We start from the raw sequence: 12,707 nt of genomic DNA, 5'->3' as shown, positions 1-12,707 counted from the left end.
AGGCAGAATTTTTGGAAGGATAGAAATCCTTTTCTTACTAAAAGTCCCATTCGCTCTACTATTTTACACCCTTTATATTTGGTATTTTACTGATTGTACTCCCAAAAATTTTTGCATTTTGAGCTCTCATTGGACGGATTATTGTCACATGAAAGAAGTAGGGCCACGCTTTGAAATAAGCCCCATTAGTCTTTTTCGGTCATTTTTGTTTGTTTAAATGTCTGCGCATCTTCCAGCTGAAGCACGATGTAGGCCCTGGAGTTGAAAGGTAGATGTCAGTTACCATCGTATTTCGCACTTATTTCATTTTTTTGGTGAAAAATTGTATATAGTGAAAAATTATTCTTTATTTTGTTCACAAAAAATCCACTGAATTCAATATGATATTACAAATTGAAAAAAATTGACAAAAGAAGAATAACAAATTGAAAAAATCTTTAACTTGTTCGCTGATTTTTTACAGCAACTGTTTAAAGATCCTTACAAAGTTTGTCAATAGAATGTACTTTTATTTTAAAATTCAATTCCATTGGAATTTTTTTTCGATATTTTCCCGTTTTGAGAATTGTTGCAATGAGATCTCTTTTTTCGTGTTTCTTTTTAACGATTTTGAAAAAGTAATTTTCTTTTAACTTTGGTGTGACCGCATTAAATTATTTGGGTATCATCTATTCCGTTTCGCCACCACATAATTCGGTACTACACTTCCATGTAACCCGTTATCAATTTCAGTTCTCAAGAAATCAAGTCAATTAAATAAATTGGTATTAATATTCGAATTCAAAAATAAAATATAAAAAACACTACAAATGTACATTAGAAAAAAGTAAGTCAAAATGGAAAAAATCATGCAAAATAAAACATTACTATTGTACATTTCAAAAGTCAAAATGAAAATGTTAACATATCACATTTTTACGCGATTTTTTTGGATATTATCCTTTTCGGATAAGAGACAATTCCGAATTTGTATGAATCATTAAAATCAGTTCAGCGGTTCTTAAGTTATAAGCGTAGTAACTAACACAACTTTCATTTATATATATAGAAGATTATTAAGGCATCACATGACTAATCGTCTTCAAACAGTTCTCCGTTTGTTTATTTTTAAATAATCTGCCTGCCATACTAATGTCATGGGTTGACGCTCTATGTCTATACCTTGAGGCAGGTCAGTTACGAGATAAGGTACACAAGAGTGTTTGTTTATTTATTTGCTTCGAATTTCGCAAACAAAACAGAATGTTGCCTCATTCGCCACCAGCGTGAATGTATTTTCGAGAAAGATAAAGTACATTCTGGCTTGACATTGACTTCTCTTAACAGCGAGAGAGAGAGAGAGAGACACACACATTGGCAATTAGTAGAATTCTCTCGTGATTCTTTAAGAGCACGGCAAAAGAGAATAAACACAAAAACAACACTCTTTTCCCATATTCGGAACTATATACGCCGTACGATGTCGGTTTTATTTTATAGACAAGTTTTATTATATATTGTTCACTAACCTACCTCAATGTGGAATGGAAATTGATTAGGTATTTATGTGCAAAGATACAAACATTTGTAGATAGCTACCAATCAACTAGTTGGATTGAGGGAGTAATCCACATTTGTTAATCGCATTCGATGTCCAATATGCGGCTAAATTTTTTTTGCAGATTTCATTTTTTTATACCCTCCACCGTACATAGTATGGAGGGTATATTAAGTTGGTCATTCCGTTTGTAGCTTTTGGAAATAATCATTTTAGACATAACAAATTATATACAGGGTGAGATGAAAAAACTGCAACCAACTTCAGACTGCTGTCATTTCTAAGCCACTCGTCCGACAGCTGTTACAGTTATTCCAGTGACAGCTCATTATATTGTTTACAAGCGTACAAAAGCATTTTGGTGAGAATTTTCCAGAAAATAAGTTATTCGCGATGGAATTCAAGCGTGATAGTGTGATTTTTTTATATTTGGCTGGAAAACCACAAGTGGCTATCGTTAGAGCACTCCAGCATTTAAATGTGGCCGAAATATTCCATTCGGCAAATATTGAAAAATGAGCTCGGGGTAAAGCCATTGAAATTCTAAAAAGTGCAAGAACTTACACCGCAACTGAAAGAAAATAGACTCAAAAAAGCTAAGGAGTTGCTTCGCTTGGTCGAAAGTGGTGAACTGACGAATTTGGGTTTCTCCGATGAGAAAACATTCGTTGTCCAGCAGTTTGTAAACAAACAATATGAACCTTCGGTTGGCCACCAGAACTCAAGCGCCGGCCATGGCGATGGTGTGGGACTCCGTAACAGCCGATGGTCGCGTTTGACTTTGTTGCGGTTTTTATCTCACCCTGTATTCTTGATCAACTTAAAATTCTATGTCGATCTAGGGTTCATAAAATTCTCCTCAAATGTGTATTATGTCTGCAGGACTTTTGGTATTGAAAATGGGTCCACGTTTTGGTACAGCTCCCATATAATGGTACCTACCTTTTTCGGTATTTTGGTGATTTAGGCGACATTACTCACCGAAATTGTTTCAAATTTAGTGTTTGAAGTTCGCAATGTACACTACAGCCTTTGACAGAAAATTATCTGTGCAGGCCCACGTCTTCGTATAGCCCCCATATACCAATACCTCCCTATTTTCGGTATTTTGATGATTTTAGCGACATTGTTCACGGATTTTTTTATTCAAGTTTCGCTTTTAAATATTGCAAGGGCTTATGACAAAAGTTGCCTATGCAGGTCCACGTCGTCGTATAGACCCTAATATAACGGCTACATTCGGTCTTTTTAAAATTTTAACAGAATTTTTTACGGGTTTTATTTTTTTGAAAATTGCTAAAATCGTTCCAAATGGCGGAGGGCATTCAAAGATCGGCTCGGCCGAACTTTTCTACTTGTTTTTTTATTAAACGGAACGTTACGTGACATTACAAGCCAAACAGTTAGATCTCTATACTTACAATTTGTTCAAAGTTGGCCTACCTTGGCTTCATCGTACCATGCTACTGACGAAGTGTAGACAAGCAATGTTCTCTTCTTTTTTGAATGAGCTTGTCATTCGGAAGTCACTAGTGACATGGTCACACGGGGTCATATGGAGATATTGGAACTAGTGAGTCAGTAGTTCCTCAAAAGGTCATATATAGACATTGGAACCAGTGAAGTCGCTAGTCCATGAAGGGTTGCCTGGAGACATCTGAATTAGTTAGTCAGCAGTCAATGTGAGCTATATAAATGCATATGCATCAGAGATTAGTTTTTTACCATTTAATTCGCATTTCAAAAACATTTTACAAAATTTCTAAATAGCTGATTGCACAGCTGATTGCAAGTTAAGGTGTGGGTACATAAAAAGCTTGAAGTCTTCGCATGGAATTTTTGTGACATATCATGAAGGGATGCCATAGCCCCTCTCGATTTCTGCCGTCGTTAATGTTTATACCCTCAGCCATATGGCTACAGAGGGTATACATCATTTGATACGGTCAAAACGTGCCTAGTCGAAATATCCGTTTCAGAACATTTGAAGTTGATCTAGCGATATCCGTCCGTCTGCCCGTCTGTTGTAATCACGAAAAAATTTTAGAAGTGTAACTTGTAAAAAATATTCTGTTGTGCAAAAAGAAAGTTCATTTCATTATTTTTTACGCAATGCCGGGAGTCCCGATTGTTTCGGTGATTTCTTGTCATAGGTTGTAGTACCCATTAGGATCTTCCAGTACGAAATTTGAAACGATTCTGGTGAATAATTTTGCTGAAATCATGAAAATACCGACTATCTGCAGGTACCGTTATATGGGGGCTATATATACGAAGACTTGGACCTACGAACTTCAAACACGAAATTTGAAATAAATCCGGTTAATAATGTCGCTAAAATCATGAAAATACCGAATATCGGGAGGTACCTTTATATGGGGGCTGTACGAAAACGTGGACCGACATGGCCCATTTACGAACTCAACATGTATGCAAAATTTTAGCCTCAATTCGTTCGAAAGATAGCGTGATTACAACAGACAGACAGACGGACATAGCCAGATCGCAATGATCCAGTATATATAAAAAAAAATATATATATATATATATGTTACCTTCTGCCGATGTTGTATATATATATATATATATATATATATATATATATATACAACATCGGCAGAAGGTAACATAGGCTATATAAACTTTTCTACATTATATATTAACTTTATCATTCCGTTTGTAACTCCTCAAAATATGCATCATAGACCCTCAAAAGTATATATATATATATATATATATATATATATATATATATATATATATATATATCCCAGTCAGCATTTTTTGAAATTTTTAATCATATTCGAGTCTTTTTTGATCCGGTTGCGCGATTAAAAAGCTGGAATATGAGCGCATTTTCTGATCATAAAAGACTCAGTTGTCGGGAGAAAAACGTGACCTCCCGCGACTCTTTTAAATAAATCACATATGAGTCTTCCTCTAGATTAGTTAAGAGTCTTTTTCGACCATTTTCTAATCGTTCTACGAGTCTTTTTTCGAGTCGTTTTATAATCATTTATTGCGCTAAAACGCTTAATTTGTGAATCTTTTTCGAGTCTTTTTTAAGTCATTTTCTGATCATTTATGAGTATTAAGTGAGTAATTTATTAGTCTTTTAAGTGTCATATATCACTCATATGTATATTCATTTAGGAGTCTGTTATGAGTCCCCTTTGTCTTAAATTTGAGTCATTTATGAGTCTTATATGAGTGTTTACGATTCTACGAATCATGTACGTGATTTCTAAATATTCGGATGCACCGTAAAAAAAAGAATTTAATTATATATGTTCATATAAAAATTTATTTAAAATAAAAATAATTCAGCTTTTATGATTATAATTTGTACTGTAATATCAATAAATGCGATTGTAAAAATATAGTAAAAAATAAAATAAGAAAATGAAAAAAAATTAAAAAATGAAATAAAAAAATGAAAAATCAAAAAATTAAAAATCAGGAACTGCAATCGGGAACTGCAATATTTGTAACGCGGTCTCTAGCGTGAACAAAATGTTTTTGTAGGATTGTGTTCATATCCTTATCGTTGCTTGAGTATTTGAGATGACACATATCTGAAATAAAATATGTACAAGTCTGTTCATTTTACTAATTCTTTATATACGTGTTAAAAAGACAAACTTACTTTTCATTACTGTAACTAAATAACACTTTTCTGCACTCAGATATACCCTGTCCACTTCCAGCAGTATTGGCAGGCTAATTTATCTGAAAAACCTTTCGGTTTTTGCAATAAACTCTTTCTGGAAATAGATTATCAAAAAAATATATAAGTATTAATAGTTTATAAAGTGGTGAATTAATCAATCAAATACCCAATTTTTTATACTTACAAATCAAGTTCTGTCTCATTTTGCTTTACCAATTCACGTTTCTGGACAGTTTCTTCATTTTTCCCATATTCAGTTTTACTTCTTTTTTGCAAAATTAAATTTTCTGCCTCTTTTTTGCCAGCGTTTTTATTTAAGCCTTTTCTATTTTTGTAATTTAACTTGCTGACATTTTCTTTATAAAAATTAATAAATAAACAAAGAGATAAACGTACATTTTTTCATATTTTTTTCACTTTTCAATATTATACACTTTTGCTGTTGACGCCTCTATGCACTTTTTACAAATGAACAGTAATTCAACTTTTTGATAGTCAGACGAGAAACAAAATTACCCTTGCATAACAAAACAAGCAAAATATGATCAAAAAATACATAATTTTGATCACTTTTCAAACAGCTGCAAGATCTTTTTAGAACTAATCATTTTTCAATCTCTAGATGACCGCAATACTATAATAAATAACGGAAAAATGGTCACATTTAGCACATCTCAATGATTGATTTGCGATTCCCCTACATTTTGTTGTTGTATATTAAATTGATCTCTTTACACTCATTAGAGAGAGTCATTTTCGAGTCGCTTTTCGATCATACAAGTCAGTTAATCATTTTTTGGTCACCAAAAGGACTCGAAGAAGACTCACCAAAGTGATTTTTTCAAAAACAATCTTCCAAATGGTAGCTGGGATATATATAGTTAATATACCCTCCATAGAATGGTGGAGGGTAGAAAAGTTTATATAGCCTATGTTACCTTCTGGCGATGTTGTAGTGTACTTAGAAAGAAAGTCCATAAATTCCAAACAAACAAACATACAAACATTTTCTTCTTCATACCCTACAACACAATGTATTGGGGGTATTATAGGTTTGATTGGGCCAAAAATTATGTAACACTTCGAAATATTAGTTCCCGACATAGGAAACTATATATGGATCTTCTTATCTCGCAGGACTGAGTCGATCTAGCTATGTATGTCGGTCCGTCCATCTGTCCGAAATTTAAACAAGAGGTGGGGTTAGGGTCAGAATAGAAGTCTATTGTTTTTGGAGATGATCGCAAGATATTTAGGGGTAGAAATGGACATAAACAGAAAAATTTCCTGATGATCGCAAGATATTTAGGGGTAGAAATGGACATAAACAGAAAAATTTCCTGATTTTGCACTTGCTCTACAGGCCACAATAATGAACCAATCGATGCGGAATCATACATCCAGCATTTAAATGTGAATAAATCGTTTGTGCCTCGTAACAACGCTCGTTGCCGTAATAGCTCAACGTCAAGGAAGTGGACGGAAGAAAATAGCAACATCAGCAGAAATGGTTCGAAAAGTAAAGAAGCGGCTTGATCGAAACCCGCGCGCAGTGGCCGAAAAATGGCTAGTGAGCTGAACATATCGCAATATTCCATTCGGTAAATATTGAAAAATGAGCTCGGGGTAAAGCCATTGAAATTCCAAAAAATGTACGAAATTACACCGCAAAGGAAAGAAAATAGACTCAAAAGAGCTAAAGAGTTGCTTCGCTTGGCCGAAAGTTGTGATCTGCCGAATTTGCTTTTCTCCGACGAGAAAAAAAATCGTTGTCCAGCAGTTTGTAAACAAACAAAACAAAGTAAACAGAGTGTTTGCTTGCCAAAGAGGTCAGCTAAAAATGTTCGGTTGGCCACCATATCTCAAGCGCCAGCCATGGTGATGGTGTGGCCGCCGCTCGCATTAATCGACCGTGGCATCAGAATAAATGATGAAATAAAGTGCCAAATGCGAAACGCTTGTATTGAAAGTGTGGTAAAAATTTGTTCATTATCTGCTTTCATTACCTGATTATGAGTTGTTGTTTTTAATTAGTTGTCATTTAATCACATGCAAGACAAGTTATGACTCCCAGAACTGTGTAGTTGAGGTGTGAACCTAATTGGTTATGCTCTCCTTATCAGGGTGATAATTTGAAAATTATGGACATAGGGCATCGTAGACAACACAAAGTGTTAAAGCAAAATAGGTAGGTAATTTCTAGTTTTTATATTTATTTTTAATATCACATTTAGATAAAACAAAACAAGTAAACAAACATTAAATCCGGCCGGGCCGAACTTTTAATACCCTCAACCATTGGGTAAGAAAACATTTTTATACCCTCAGCCATATGGCTACAGAGGGTATATATCATACATTTGGAGTCGATCTAGCGATGTCCGTTCGTCCGTCTGTCTGGCTGGTGCGCACGATAGCTCTCGAAGGGAGTCCGATTTGATTCAAACTTGGTACATCGTAATATTATTGTCAAACTTAGATCGGATTCGGAGATGGGTACCTCCCCCACAAAATGTCAATATTTTTAAAGAAAATAATTTATTGCACAGAAAGAGAAAGGAGAATCCCATTTTGCTCTAACGTTGCTAATTTTAATATTTCCATCAGTGCTAGGTCAGGTGCGAAAATGGACAATATCGGTCCACTCCGTCCAGTATCTCCCCCACAAAGGGTCGAAATTTTGAATAATTATAAATTGTGATGTAAGTGCCCGATGGTCTTCAAATTACACACATAATAATATTTTTATTAACCCCAGATCTAATGTGAAAATTGAATATATCGGTCCACTCCTTCTGATATCTCCCCCACAAAGAGTCACAATTGTGAGCATCCATGAAGATTATAAAACGAGAAAATAGTGACCGATTCCATTCAGACATGATACATTTCAATATTTCCATCAACACAAGATCTGTTATAAAGATGGTAAAGATCGCACCATTTCTTCTGGTACCTACCCCACATGGGGTTCACCTTTTTTTTTTTGCTAACACAAGATCTGTTGTGAAGATGATATACATCTGCGAACCCCTTCTGGTACCTCAGCCCCAAAGACTCAGATTATCCAATACTTTTATCTGTCATAACTTGCGCAACAAGTCGGCGATTCTTTTCAACTTGCTATATCTAAATATTTCTCTTAACCAGAGATCTGATATAAATATGTAATTTATCTGAATTTATGATTTCGAATAAAATTGGATATAAATGTTCGATCTCTTTCAAAATTTGCACATACCAAAATATTTACTTGTTTTAGAAGAAGTACAAAAATGGAATACTTGGGTCCGCTTTAACTGGTACCTCACGCATATTTTCACATTTTCCAAAAATTTGCACATATCTCATATAAAGTCAAGGAAGTAGTCGATGTAGTCCAAATCTGGCACATTGTGATATTTATATCACTTTTAGGTCAGATACGAAACGGCCAATATCGGCAAACTGCTTCGGAACCTCCCCCCATTAAGTGTCAACAGTTTGAATACAGGGTGATACGAAAAAACTGCAGCCAACTTCAGACTGTTGTCATTTCTAAGCCACTCGTCCGACAGCTGTTAAAATTATTCCAGTGACAGCTCATTATATTGTTTACAAGCGTACGTTTCACGGATAAGTGAACATGTTCTTATGATAAAAGATAATACTGGGGTTACCTTCTGTAGATGAGAGGGATTTGTTAAACAGGGATCTTTTTAATACAGTCCACATTTGAGTTAGAAATAAATAATATAGAATTTTCAATTGCTGCATGTGGTATGTTTGGGTTAGATTCATGGCAGAAGAATACAGGTAGATGCATCAACGCTTGGGATCATTGATATGTCAAAAAAAATTAAATGTTTTTTCAAATATAAGTAGATTTTTATATGTTTTCTTATCCTACGTCAGTCGGAGGCTATTATAATTCGCATTTTCAAAATTTTTTAAAAGTTTAAATAATTTTTCATTCAACATTTTCAATTCCAAAATTGGTTTGACAGTTCATTGTCCCAGCAGCTGTGTTGACGCGTCTACCTATATTCTTCTACCATGGGTTAGATTACAGGATGAAATCTCTAGTCAGACTGATAAGCAAGTGTAGCAGGGTTTGCATATGGCGGTATGCTGCACAGGCATATATTCATTTGGATCTCTCTATTTCTCTCTCTCACTCTATCTCTCTTATACTAGACTAGGTTAAGGAAAATTATCATAAGTAGAAATTAAGAATTATTTTAAATGAATAAAACAGTGTAGCAAAAATAGTCAAACGGTGATTGTTCCGCGAACACGTACAAAAGCATTTCGGAGAGAGTTTTCCGAAAAAAATATTCGTGATGGAAGTCAAGCGTGATAGTGTGGTTTCTTTATGTTTGGCTGGAAAACCACAAGTGCACTCCAGCTCTAACGATATAATAATAAATCTTCGAATAAGTCTTTTTTGTCTCGTACCATCGCATCAGAAATGGTTCGAAAAGTAATGAAGCGACTTGATCGAAACCCGCGTCGCAGTGGCCGAAAAATGGCTTGTGAGCTGAACATACCGCAATGTTCCAAATATTCCAAATATTGAAATATGAGCTCGGGGTAAAGCCATTGAAATTCCAAAAAGTGCAAGAACTAACACCGCAACTGAAAGAAAGTAGACTCAAAAGAGCTAAAGAGTTGCTTCGCTTAGCCGAAAGTGGTGAACTGCCGAATTTCGTCAGAAGAGAAAAAGTTTGTAAACAAAACAAATGATCGTGTTTACTTGCCAAAGAGGTCAGCTGAAGATGTACACCTTCGGTTATATATATATATATATATATATATATATATATATATATATATATATATATTGTGTTAGTTACTACGCTTATAACTTAAGAACTTAACTTAAGAACCGCTGGACTGATTTTAACGATTCACACAAATTCGGAGTTGTCTCCTCTCCGAAAAGGATAATATCCAAAAAAATCGCGTAAAAATGTGATATATTAACATTTTCATTTTGACTTTTCAAATGTACAATAGTAATGTTTTATTTTGCACGATTTTCTTTCCATTTTGACTTACTGTTTTCTAATGTACATTTGTAGTGTTTTTTATATTTTATTTTTGAATTCGAATATTAATACCAATTTATTTAATTGACTTAATTTCTTGAGAACTGAAATTGATGACGGGTTACATGGAAGTGTAGCACCGAATTATGTGGTGGCGAAACGGAATAGATGATATCGAAATAATTTAACGCGGTCACAACAAAAGAAAGATAATTATTAATTAAAAGATAATTACTTTTTCAAAATCGCTAAAAATCACGAAAAAGAGATCTCATAGCAAAAATTCTGAAATCGGGAAAAAATCAAAAAAATTTTCAGTGGAATCGAATTTTAAAATAATAGTAAGGGTCTTTAAGTATTTGCTGTAATAAATCAGCGAAAAAGTTGAAGATTTTTTCAATTTGTTATTTTTCTTTTGTCATTTTATACCCTCCACCATACTATGGAGGGTATATTAATTTTGTCATTCCGTTTGTAACTCCTCGAAATATTCATGTCAGACCCAACAAAGTATATATATTCTTGATCAGCGTAAAATTCTAAGACGATTTAGCCATGTCCGTCTGTCTGTCTGTGTGTCTGTCTGTCTGTCTGTCTGTCCGTCTGTCTGTCTGTCTGTCTGTCTGTCTGTCTGTCTGTTGTAATCACGCTATCTTTCGAACAAATTGAGATAGAAGGCTAAAATTTTGCACACATGTATTTTTTCCCAGTAGGCAGGTTAAGTTCGTAAATGGGCCATGTAGGTCCAAGTTATCATGTAGCCCCCATATAACGGTACCTCCCGATATTCGGTATTTTGATGATTTTAGCGACATTATTCACCGGAATTATTTCAAATTTGGCATTTGAAGTTTGTAATGGATGCTACAGCCTAAGACAGAAAATTATCTGTGCAGGTCCACGTCTTCCTGTAGCCCCCATATAACGGTACCCCCCGATATTCGGTTTTTTGATGATTTTAGCGACATTGTTTACCGAAATCGTTTCAAATTTGGTATTTGAAGTTCGTAATGGATACTACATCCTAAATCAAAAAATGAGCCATGTAGGTCCACGTCTTCATATAGCCCCCATATAACGGTACCCCCGATATTCGGTATTTTGATGATTTTAGCGACATTGTTTACCGAAATCGTTTCAAATTTGGTATTTGAAGTTCGTAATGGATACTTCATCCAAAGTCAAAGAATGAGCCATGTAGGTCCACGTCTTCATATAGCCCCCATATAACGGTACCCCCCGATATTCGCTATTTTAATGATTTTAGCGACATTATTTACAGGGATTGTTTCAGATTTCGTATGTGAAGTTCGTAATGGATACTTCAGCCCATGCCAGAAAATTGTCTGTGCAGGTCCACGTCTTCGTATAGCCCCCATATAACGGTACCCCCCATATTCGGTATTTTGACGATTTTAGCTACATTATAAACAGATTTTTCTTCAAGTTTCGCATTTAAATATTGTAATAATTTATGACAAAAGTTGCCTATGCAGGCCCACGTCGTCGTATAAGCATTCGGTATTTTTAAGATTTTAACAGAATTTTTAACGGGTTTTAATTTTGGAAATTGCCAAATTTGTACCAAATGGTGGAGGGTATTAAAAGTTCGGCCCGGCCGAACTTACAGCTTTTTTACTTGTTTTTTTTCAATTTGTATTATCATATTGAATTCAGTGGGTTTTTTTGTGATCAAAATAAAGAATAATTTGTCACTGTATACAATTTTCACCAAAAAATGAAATAAGTGCGAAATACGATGTTAACTGACATCTACATTTCAACTACAGGGCCGACATCGTGATTCAGATGGAAGATCGAAGAACACATTTAAACAACCAAAAATGACAGAAAAGCCTAATGGAGCTCATTTCAAAGTGTGGACCTACTTCTTTCATGTGACAATAATCCGTCCAATGAGAGCTCAAAATGTAAAATTCTTTGGGAGTACAATCAGTAAAATACCAAATATAAAGGGTGCAAAATAATAGAGCGAATGGGACTTTTAGTAAGAAAAGGATTTCTATCCTTCCAGGAATTCTTCCAAAACATTCAAGATACCTTAAATCACTTTTGCAGGTCATGATATCGATCATAACTCACGGATAAGGGTACAACCCGATTTTATATTTATATAACCATCATATGATTTAAGCTATTTTTGGGGTCTTGGCCACTTTTTTCATATTTTGGCCCTTATTTGGCATCTTTGTCTCTAAGGGGTTAGGGAACCATCATACAGATAATTGCCACATAGGAATTTATTTAAGTAAAGTCCCCACATTGGAGTATCCCCAAGTCCACTTTCCCATATAATGAGATTATTGGTTGGAAACGTAGATTTTGGATATACATCTATATGAAATAAATTGTGGAAACATGAACAAATTACAAATATATGAAAATAGCACGGCACCGAATATTAGTTGAATCGTCATTGAATTATACTATGATGAAAAATATGGTGGAT

Source organism: Musca domestica, unplaced genomic scaffold (assembly GCF_030504385.1).
Source record: "Musca domestica strain aabys unplaced genomic scaffold, Musca_domestica.polishedcontigs.V.1.1 9, whole genome shotgun sequence".
Taxonomy (NCBI): Eukaryota; Metazoa; Arthropoda; class Insecta; order Diptera; family Muscidae; genus Musca; species Musca domestica.
The sequence above is the reverse complement of the archived record's forward strand: the minus strand, read 5'-3'. Positions refer to the sequence as shown.